Source organism: Mus musculus, chromosome 3, assembly GCF_000001635.26.
Source record: "Mus musculus strain C57BL/6J chromosome 3, GRCm38.p6 C57BL/6J".
NCBI classification, from domain to species: Eukaryota; Metazoa; Chordata; class Mammalia; order Rodentia; family Muridae; genus Mus; species Mus musculus.
The window spans coordinates 48966438-48978652 of NC_000069.6; positions in this window are offsets into that span (position 1 = coordinate 48966438).

Genomic DNA, 12215 nt, shown 5'->3' on the forward strand with positions numbered 1-12215 from the left:
GTTTCTGCAGAGAACTATGTCTCACAAAGCCTGATATACATACGACTCAGTCCTTTAAAGGAAAATATTGTGAGCCTCTGGGCTGATTTTGTAGGTAATGCCTTTATATTTTTATGAGTTATGTTCACTTTCTTTCTACATATTTTCAATACATACAGAGGCTTACATAACAGAGAATTTGCTCTCTTGGGTTTGTATTTGAATATAAAAATGTTGTCTCTAGGATTCCTGCTTCCACAGCCTATTGACTCGCCCTCACCAATACGGATTCTCGCTCTAGAACTTGTGTACAGAAATAAGCCTTCTTCTGTGAGTTACTTTTGGTTATAGTATTTTACCAAAGTAACAGAATAGACTTGAATATAGTTACTTAATATTTCTAGCTCAAATTTCTTGACATTGTAATTCTGGTGTCATATATGTACAGTCATCCAGTCATGTACCAGGTATGGCAATGAACTTTATGCAAAAGTGATACTTCCCATTTCTGGGAAATATTAAGTTATGCATGGAAAGTGTCAGGAATGGTTTCCATCTGCTACATTTCAGATTGTGACACCTCAAAGTTATGAATTCAGCCCCAACAGAACCAGAACTGGGATGTTCTTACTCTCGCAGTGTGGTGTGAAAAAACTAATGAGATTTACATATATTCATCCCAAACAGGAGGCCCACAACAGACCCAAGTCCTGATACCACCAAAGTTCAAGTTGGTGAACCAATGAGTATATAGTGGTTACTTACAGGAACACTTACAGGGTTACTCATAGGAGCAGAAATGACTCAAAGACATCTGGATCACCACATCCCACCCCAGCGTGGATGGCAACTTATATAATTTGGGAATTAGGAGCATACTACAGAGCCTGCAGGCAGCTCAATGTGTTGAAGGGTGTCTTTTCAAAGTGACACAGCTAATCTAAACCTCTCTTAGATAGTTCAGATGGTCTATAGTTCTAGGTAGCTTTTCTGATTCCAGAATCTTTGCAGTTCTGTCTGAGAGTTTTCTTTGTAGCTTAACTTGTCTAAGAGTAAGCCTCACTGTTTATTATTTACTCTGGGAGGGAGTATAGAAACCATAAAAGTTCAGAACTTCAAATGATAGAGTTAAACTAGAACCCCAAAAGATCAAGTAACACATAAATCACAAAGTTATCTAAAATGTGAACACATGCCTCAATACAACATAATATTCAGTTAAAGTCTTTACAGCAGTGGTTCTCAACCTTCCTAACTCTGGAGCCATTAATACAGTTCCTCATGTTGTGTTGACCACAAACCATACAATTCCTTCATTGCTACTTCACAAGTGAAAATCCTGATAAACAAGTTATTTAATGTTGTCCCCAAAGGGGTCCCAGCCCACAGGTTGAGAACTGCTGCTGTAGATAAATTCTAAATATAAAAGCCTATATATTTTTCAAAATTAGATATAAGCAATTATTAACATATTAGTATACTAAAAAATATTTTCTAAATAAAAATATCAGCAATTTAATTTCTCAATTTAAGAGCTTGAAAATTTAAAGAATATCAAAGAACAAAGAATTTTAAAGATTAAGTCAATTTAATTAAGGAAACTAATAAAGGGAGCAAAGACTGTTGGTTGTAGGCTCAATAAAATTGGCAAAACTTTAGCCAGGTGAACAATCAAAGACACTATACACAAATTACGAATGTCAGAAATGAAAGTGGAGCAGTCACTAGAAAGAAGATAAAAGAGAAATATTATGACCACATTGTTGAATTAAATAGACAAATTTCATGAAAAACACAGACTACCAAAATTAATTCAAAGAGGAATAAATAACCTGAATGGGATTCTGAATACAGAAGAAACAGAATCAATATTTAATTACCTTACAGACTAAAATGAGAAAGGAAGAAAATACTAGGTTCTATGTGTTTACTGGAGAGGTTTTACTTCATTGAAGTGAAACTGTTAATAGGTCTCATGGTCTGCCAAAGAAAGTAAAATCAGAAGAAACATTTGTTAAATGATTTACAAGGCCAAAACACACTATCACAAAACAACACAAACTCATTACAGAAAAGAAATATAGATCAGTATATCTCATGAAAATAGAAGAAATTTCTTTATAAACACTCAGTAATAGAACCCAATAATTATTTACTGAGGTTTATCCAACTATATGATGGAAGCAAATTTATGACTTATGAGATCCATTCCAAGGAACTCCTGGAACCTCCAGGATTTGAGACAGAAAAAGAAGTATTTTCCCTAGAAGGTTTCAAAGGCAGATTCCTTTTGCCATCTTGATGTCAGATCTCAGCTTTCTAGCATTTTTCCCATATTAAACCATAAAGTTAAAGCAGCCATAGGAAAACACTATGAACTCTACTAATAAACTGATATAATCCAACTCTAATAATCTAATTACGTAGTTGACTTCTCCAGAAGATATCTGTAATACTTTGAAGATTCTTGATGAGCATCCTCTCTGTTCTTCAGAGGTACACTTTCCTGGAATATCTGTTAGATGTAGAAGACAAATATGATTGTGGAGCTAAGAAATCACTTTTAGAAGACAACTCAAACTCTATCCTGTTTTTGCATTCTAGAAAACTATTGGTCCCAGATTTCATTACAATTCTTCACTTTTACATCAATAGGATATCTTTTTTCTTGTGTGTGTTTCTCTCTTTTTTGAAAGCATACATTTTGTCATTTATTTATTCACGTTACAGCCTGATCAAAGCCTTCTTCCTCCATTTCCCGCCCTCACAAATTCCCTACCACCACCACCATTATACCCTTCCCTTCTTCTCATAGAAGGGGAAGCCCTCTTTTGTACCACCCCACTATAGGAGATCGATATGTACCATCAATATATACCAGGACAAAGCTTATCATCCCCATTGAGGCCTGATCAGGCAGTCCAGCTAGGGGAAGGAGAATCAGTGGCAGACAGCAAAGTCAGAGACAGCTCCCTCTCCAGTTATTAGGAGACTCACAATAAGGCCATGCTGTACATCTGCTACAAATATGTAGGGCTCAATGCACAATCTCTGCATGCTCTTCGGTTGGTGATTCCTTCTCTGTGAGTCACTATGGGCCCAGGTCATCATCTGGATAACTTAATTTGAGATCATAGGATGTTCTAAGCCAAACAAAGTATTAAGATCAATCATAGGGTCTTGAGATGTCTCAAAAAGAGTCAAATTTCTAAATCAGAAGTAAGTGGTTATAAGTGAAGACAGTGGGCAAGGAATAAATTTTTAAAATCACCAACACGGATGTAGAGGAATGATGAAGTGTAAAGAGTGCAGAAAATATAAAGGGGAAAGTTCAGGCACTGTGGGCAGATTATCCCTTGAAGAGATTCTTCTAGCCTTGGGAACTACACTGCTTCTGTGATAAATCTTGTTTGTTCCAACTTTCTTTTTCTGTGATTGCTGGACTATTCTGAACTAGGCTACAAGAAATAAGAGATTCTTGGAAGCGAACTGTTTGGAAAATGAAGAAGGCTGAAGCTTGTGTTCTGTATTCACAGACAAAGGCCAGAGTTTGTCAGTCTTCCTGGAGGCTTTCAACTACATCTAGAGGCAGCACAGATAAAACTACAGATTTCTGACATTTCTAGATTTGTAAAGTTTAATACACCAGTTAGCATGTTTCTTTTTTTCTTCTTTTTTCATTAATTTATTTATTCACTTTATGTCAGGATCACGCCACTCCTCCCCTCCCATTCTCCCCTCTCACTTTATCTTCCATATCTCCTCCCTTCCTCCTTTGAGAAGGTAACCTCCTGGGTAACAAACCATCCTGACACCTCGAGCCACTGCAGGACTAGACAGTGGCTCCTAACCTGAGGCCAGACAAGGCAGCTCAGTAGGGAAAACAGGATCCACATACAGGCAACAATGTCAAGCATAGACCCTGATCCAGTGGTTAGTGGTCCCACACGAAGACAGAGCACCACATCTGCTACATACCTGAAGGGGAGCCTAAGTCCAGACCATATGCCGATATATGCTCTTGAGTTGTTGGTTAGGCTCTGGGAGCCCCCAAAGAATTCAGATTTCAGAGTGTGTTGGTGTTCTTGTGGATCCTTATCCCTCCAAATTACTCAATTCTTGTACCAGCTCTTCCACAAGATTTCCTGACCTTCTAATGTGTGGTTGTGGGTCTCTGGATCACTTTAAGTCAGCTGATGGGTGGAGTCTCTCAGACAACAGTCATGCTAGAATCCTATCTGTAAGCATAACAGAATATCATTAATAGTGTCAGGGACTAGTTCTTGTTCATGGAATGGCTCTCAATTTGGACCAGTCACATTGGTTGTCAATTCCCTGCAACTCTGATCCATGTATGGCACTGCATTTCCTGTAGGCAGGACACATTTTGGGTTGAGGGTTTTGTGAATGGATTGATATCTTTATCCTTCAACTGGGAGACCTGCCTGGAAAAGGGGGTAGACATGTCAGGCTCCACATGCATCGCTGCTAGGAGTCTCATCTAGAGTTACCCTCATACAATCCTGGAGCCACCCCAATCCCAGGTGCTGGCATGTCCTAGAGATTAGCCCACTCAGCCTGTTTGTGTTTTTCTGAATTTCGTTAAAGGATTTTTTCATTTCTTCTTTTAAAACCTGTATCGCTTTCAAGAGCTGGATTTAAGGATATATTCTTGTAGCTTCAGAACTATTAGGACACCCAAGGCTTTCTGTAGTGCGAGAACTAGGCTCTGGTAGTGCCATACTGCCCAGGCTTTTATTTTTATCGTGTTCTTTTGCTGTCCTTTATCCATCTGTTCTTTTTTTCCTGGTGTTGGATGGATAATCTTGATGCCAGAAAGACCCCTTGGGGCAGCAAGCAGAGCCTTTCAGTACATCTTACAGAAGAGGAATTTGCTCATCTCTTCTGGTGGTGCCCCTGGTGGACCACCAGGCAGATGATTGGTTGGGGATGGATCAAAACTGGACACTCCTGGGTCCCCAAAGGCTCCTTGGCAAGATGTGAAGAGAGAGCCATGGGCCAGACAATGGGAGCCAGTGGACAGAGTGCACCTCACCTCTGTTTTAGTTGTAATCCAGAAGGACCCAACTGGCAGGGGAATTGCTGAAGGATGTATCTAAGCTGGATCTTCATGAAATCCTCCTCTCAAAAGCAAGGCAATCCCAGTACCAATGGAAATCACAGAACTGCAGTATGCCACTAACCAATGCTGATTTTGCCCCAGGTGATCCAAACTGCCAAGCAATTGGGGGGTACCGGTACTGGCACCATGTTCATTGTTACTGGGGTCCCCACAGGCACTTTCTGGAAGAAAGAAGCTCTTGGGAATCAGCAAGTCTCCTCCGGATGTCAGGGTGAGCCCTGGACATTCCAAATTATTTCTTGATGATAGTTTTCTATTCTGTTGGAAACCACCCTCTTGTACTCTTAGAGAGCTGGGACAAAAGATGATCTATAAAATGTGCCTTTTTATCAATGTTTATCAATGTTACATCCAAATAACTCAATTTCTGTGACCTCACTATATCCTCAAGCCCCATATCATGCAATATTTCACAAGATTAGAGCTACTACATGTGACTCTGTGAGGTGACATAAACATTCATGCTTAACAAACTTCCTAACATATCCTCTCAAATGAAATTTAGAATATGGAAAGGTCAGTGAGTACTATTTCTTAGTGCAGAGAATAACAGATCTGAGCAGGATTGTTGTAAAAGTTAAAATAAAATATTATTACTGAAAGGAAAACGGGTAATATATCAATAATGTTTGCCATCTACTCAAAACTAGTGAGACTGATTTTACCACATTGAGCTAATTGCCACATTCTGGATTTCAATGAATAAAATTTTAACAAAAGGAGTTTCATGCTAAGAACTGTCTTTTGTCTTTATTGCCTGGGGGAAATGAGCTTTAAAGATGTATTTAGTCATCATTCAAATGGAGTGTTTGAAAAATAGTTTGAACAGATGGTAAAAAAAAAAGAAAATTTTCAGAAGTATATAGATCCATTCTCAAATTTTCAGGAGTTCATTGTGTCACATTTATGTGCCCTTACCTAGATACTTAAATATATTTGACAATATATGTTTTCAAATTAAATGACCATCAATTATAACTTGATAATAATTAATTAATAACATGGTAGGATAGCTACCTTTTAATAAGGAGTAATGAAATGAGATTTTCTTTGAAAGCTTTAGATGGGAGTGGATTGTTATAGTTTCTCCTTTAATCTCTGAATACTTTTTCTTCTATCTGAAATATTGTTCTAGGTCAGAATGAAGAACATATAGCAGATATGGGTATGAAAACCATCTCTAAAATAGAAAAAAAAACTCCCTGTATTTATGAGATTCTGGGTTTTAGCCCAAATTACTAGCTCATGTAAATGTATATTCATGAGTGTACTGACATGAATACACACACAAACACACACACACACACACACAAAACCATGGATATATACACACAAGTATATGTTAATGCACACACAGATGGTGATGCAGGAATACTGAAATGTGGTCAGGTGTTTGCCAGTCTCTTGAGCTATGACATTGCTGCTAACTACTTATATCTCGTGGTTTCAATTTATAAAAACTGTAATTCCTGTGGTGTTTCAAATGTTAATGGTTCCCATATGCCCATATATTTGAATGCTTGGCTCCCAGTTAATGAGTTGTTTAGGAGGTGTACTTTTTGTGTATGAGAGGTATGATCTTGGAGGAAGTATAAACTTGTTGGTGATGTGCTACTTGGAGTGGGCTTTGAGATGTTAAAATGCTATGCCAGCTTCTGTCTGCTCCCTTCTTGTTTTCCCTCCTGCTTCCTGTTGATATAGTTCTGAGCTACTTCTCCAGCATAATGTCTGCCAGCCTGCTGCCATCCTCCCACCAGGATGACAATGCTTGACAGTAATCGACTAACCCTCTGAAATTACAAGCAAGATCTCAATCAAATGTTTCCTTTAATAAGAGTTGCCTTGGTCATGGTGTCCCTTCACAGCAATAGAACATTGACTAAGACAGTTATATAGGTGCTTTTGTGTCAGTTTTATTCCTATATGGATTTATAAAGACAGCCTTGTCCGTTCTATATAATATAATTCAAGGTAAATAAAGTTTTGCCAACCACCAAGGTCAGAATATATAAATATGTCAATGATGTGACAGTATCTTTAAGAATTAAATAAACTACTCGAGCCCCATGGTACCTTGCCAGCGGACTCGCCCTACAACCGCAAGGACCCACACAGGATTCCCCACAAGATCCTAAGACCTCTGGTGAGTGGAACACAGCGCCTGCCCCAATCTAATCGCACAGAACCTGAGACCATGGGAAATAGGGAAGCAGACTACCTGGGGCCTGACCTGGGGCACAAGCCCCTTCCGCTCTACTCGAGCCCCAGGGTACCTTGCCAGCGGAGTCGCCTGAAAACCACAAGGGCCCACACAGGATTCCACACGGGATCCTAAGACCACTAGTGAGTGGAACACTACTTCTGCCAGGTGTCTGGTTTGAACACCAGATATCTGGGTACCTTCCCTGCAAGAAGAGAGCTTGCCTGCAGAGAATACTCTGCCCACTGAAACTAAAGAGAGAGCTACCCTCCCAGGTCTGCTTATAGAGGCTAACAGAGTCACCTGAAGAGCAAGCTCTTAACAGTGACAACTATAACAGCTAGCATCAGAGATTACCAGATGGCGAAAGGCAAACGTAAGAATCCTACTAACAGAAATCAAAACCACTCACCATCGTCAGAACGCAGCACTTCCACCCCACCTAGTCCTGGGCACCCCAACACAACCGAAAATCTAGACCCAGATTTAAAAACATTTCTCATGATGATGATAGAGGACATCAAGAAGGACTTTCATAAGTCACTTAAAGAATTACAGAAGAGCACTGCTAAAGAGTTACAGGCCCTTAAAGAAAAGCAGGAAAACACAACCAAACAGGTAGAAGTCCTTAAAGAAAAACAGGAAAACACATCCAAACAGGTGATGAAAATGAACAAAACCATACTAGAACTAAAAGGGGAAGTAGACACAATAAAGAAAACTCAAAGCGAGGCAACGCTGGAGATAGAAACCCTAGGAAAGAGATCTGGAACCATAGATGCGAGCATCAGCACCAGAATACAAGAAATGGAAGAGAGAATCTCAGGTGCAGAAGATTCCATAGAGAACATCAACACAACAGTCAAAGTAAATACAAAATGCAAAAGGATCCTAACTCAAAACATCCAGGAAATCCAGGACACAATGAGAAGACCAAACCTACGGATAATAGGAGTGGATGAGAATGAAGATTTTCAACTCAAAGGACCAGCAAACATCTTCAACAAAATTATTGAAGAAAACTTCCCAAACATAAAAAAAAAAAAATGCCCATGACCATACAAGAAGCCTACAGAACTCCAAATAAACTGGACCAGAAAAGAAATTCCTCCCGACACATAATAATCAGAACAACAAATGCACTAAATAAAGATAGAATATTAAAAGCAGTAAGGGAGAAAGGTCAAGTAACATATAAAGGAAGGCCTATCAGAATTACACCAGACTTTTCACCAGAGACTATGAAAGCCAGAAGAGCCTGGACAGATGTTATACAGACACTAAGAGAACACAAATGCCAGCCCAGGCTACTATACCCGGCCAAACTCTCAATTACCATAGATGGAGAAACCAAAGTATTCCATGACAAAACCAAATTCACACAATATCTTTCCACGAATCTAGCCCTTCAAAGGATAATAACAGAAAAGAAGCAATACAAGGACAGATATCACGCCCTAGAACAAGCAAGAAAGTAATCCCTCAACAAACCAAAAGGAAGACAGCCACAAGAACAGAATGCCAACCCTAACAACAAAAATAAAAAGAAGCAACAATTCCTTTTCCTTAATATCTCTTAATATCAATGGACTCAATTCCCCAATAAAAAGACATAGACTAACAGACTGGCTACACAAACAGGACCCAACATTCTGCTGCTTACAGGAAACCCATCTCAGGGAAAAAGACAGACACTACCTCAGAGTGAAAGGCTGGAAAACAATTTTCCAAGCAAATGGTCTGAAGAAACAAGCTGGAGTAGCCATTCTAATATCGGATAATAGCGACTTCCAACCCAAAGTTATCAAAAAAGACAAGGAGGGACACTTCATACTCATCAAAGGTAAAATCCTCCAAGAGGAACTCTCAATTCTGAATATCTATGCTCCAAATGCAAGGGCAGCCACATTCATTAAAGACACTTTAGTAAAGCTCAAAGCACACATTGCACCTCACACAATAATAGTGGGAGACTTCAACACATCACTTTCATCAATGGACAGATCGTGGAAACAGAAACTAAACAGGGACACAGTGAAACTAACAGAAGTGATGAAACAAATGGACCTGACAGATATCTACAGAACATTTTATCCTAAAACAAACGAATATACCTTCTTCTCAGCACCTCATGGGACCTTCTCCAAAATTGACTATATAATTGGTCACAAAGAAGGCCTCAACAGATACAAAAATATTGAAATTGTTCCATGTATCCTATCAGACCACCATGGCCTAAGACTGATCTTCAATAACAACATAAATAATGGAAAGCCAACATTCACGTGGAAACTGAACAACACTCTTCTCAATGATACCTTGGTCAAGGAAGGAATAAAGAAAGAAATTAAAGACTTTTTAGAGTTTAATGAAAATGAAGCCACAACGTACCCAAACCTATGGGACACAATGAAAGCATTTCTAAGAGGGAAACTCATAGCTCTGAGTACCTCCAAGAAGAAACGGGAGAGAGCACATACTAGCAGCTTGACAAAACATCTAAAAGCTCTAGAAAAAAAAGGAAGCAAATTCACCCAAGAGGAGTAGATGGCAGGAAATAATCAAACTCAGGGGTGAAATCAACCAAGTGGAAACAAGAAGAACTATTCAAAGAATTAACCAAAGGAGGAGTTGGTTCTTTGAGAAAATCAACAAGATAGATAAACCCTTAGCTAGACTCACTAGAGGGCACAGGGACAAAATCCTAATTAACAAAATCAGAAATGAAAAGGGAGACATAACAACAGATCCTGAAGAAATCCAAAACACCATCAGATCCTTCTACAAAAGGCTATACTCAACAAAACTGGAAAACCTGGATGAAATGGACAAATTTCTGGACAGATACCAGGTACCAAAGTTGAATCAGGATCAAGTTGACCATCTAAACAGTCCCATATCCGCTAAAGAAATAGAAGCAGTTATTAATAGTCTCCCAGCCAAAAAAAGCCCAGGACCAGACGGGTTTAGTGCAGAGTTCTATCAGACCTTCAAAGAAGATCTAATTCCAGTTCTGCACAAACAATTTCACAAAATAGAAGTAGAAGGTACTCTACCCAACTCATTTTATGAAGCCACTATTACTCTGATACCTAAACCACAGAAAGATCCAACAAAGATAGAGAACTTCAGACCAATTTCTCTTATGAATATCGATGCAAAAATCCTCAATAAAATTCTCGCTAACCGAATCCAAGAACACATTAAAGCAATCATCCATCCTGACCAAGTAGGTTTTATTCCAGGGATGCAGGGATGGTTTAATATATGAAAATCCATCAATGTAATCCATTATATAAACAAATTCAAAGACAAAAACCAAATGATCATCTCATTAGATGCAGAAAAAGCATTTGACAAGATCCAACACCCATTCATGATAAAAGTCTTGGAAAGATCAGGAATTCAAGGCCCATACCTAAACATGGTAAAAGCAATCTACAGCAAACCAGTAGCCAACATCAAAGTAAATGGAGAGAAGCTGGAAGCAATCCCACTAAAATCAGGGACTAGACAAGGCTGCCCACTTTCTCCCTACCTTTTCAACATAGTACTTGAAGTATTAGCCAGAGCAATTCGACAACAAAAGGAGATCAAGGGGATACAAATTGGAAAAGAGGAAGTCACAATATCACTTTTTGCAGATAATACGATAGTATATATAAGTGACCCTAAAAATTCCACCAGAGAACTCCTAAACCTGATAAACAGCTTCGGTGAAGTAGCTGGATATAAAATTAACTCAAACAAGTCAATGGCCTTTCTCTACACAAAGAATAAACAGGCTGAGAAAGAAATTAGGGAAACAACACCCTTCTCAGTAGTCACAAATAATATAAAATATCTCGGTGTGACTCTAACAAAGGAAGTGAAAGATCTGTATGATAAAAACTTCAAGTGTCTGAAGAAAGAAATTAAAGAAGATCTCAAAAGATGGAAAGATCCCCCATGCTCATGGATTGGCAGGATCAACATTTTAAAAATGGCTATCTTGCCAAAAGCAATCTACAGATTCAATGCAATCCCCATCAATATTCCAACTCAATTCTTCAACGAATTAGAAGGAGAAATTTGCAAATTCATCTGGAATAACAAAAAACCTAGGATAGCAAAAACTCTTCTCAAGGATAAAAGAACCTCTGGTAGAATCACCATGCCTGACCTAAAGCTTTACTACAGAGCAATTGTGATAAAAACTGCATGGTACTGGTATAGAAACAGACAAGTAGACCAATGGAATAGAATTGAAGACCCAGAAATGAACCCACACACCTATGGGCACTTGATCTTCGACAAGGGAGCTAAAACCATCCAGTGGAAGAAAGACAGCATTTTCAACAATTGTGCTGGCACAACTGGTTGTTATCATGTAGAAGAATGCGAATCAATCCATACTTATCTCCTTGTACTAAGGTCAAATCTAAGTGGATCAAGGAACTTCACATAAAACCAGAGACACTGAAACTTATAGAGGAGAAAGTGGGTAAAAGCCTTGAAGATATGGGCACAGGGGAAAAATTCCTGAACAGAACAGCAATGGCTTGTGCTGTAAGATCGAGAATTGACAAATGGGACCTAATGAAACTCCAAAGTTTCTGCAAGGCAAAAGACACCGTCAATAAGACAAAAAGACCACCAACAGATTGGGAAAGGATCTTTACCTATCCTAAATCAAATAGGGGACTAATATCCAACATATATAAAGAACTCAAGAAGGTGGACTTCAGAAAATCAAATAACCCCATTAAAAAATGGGGCTCAGAACTGAATAAAGAATTCTCACCTGAGGAATACCGAATGGCAGAGAAGCACCTGAAAAAATGTTCAACATCCTTAATCATCAGGGAAATGCAAATCAAAACAACCCTGAGATTCCAACTCACACCAGTGAGA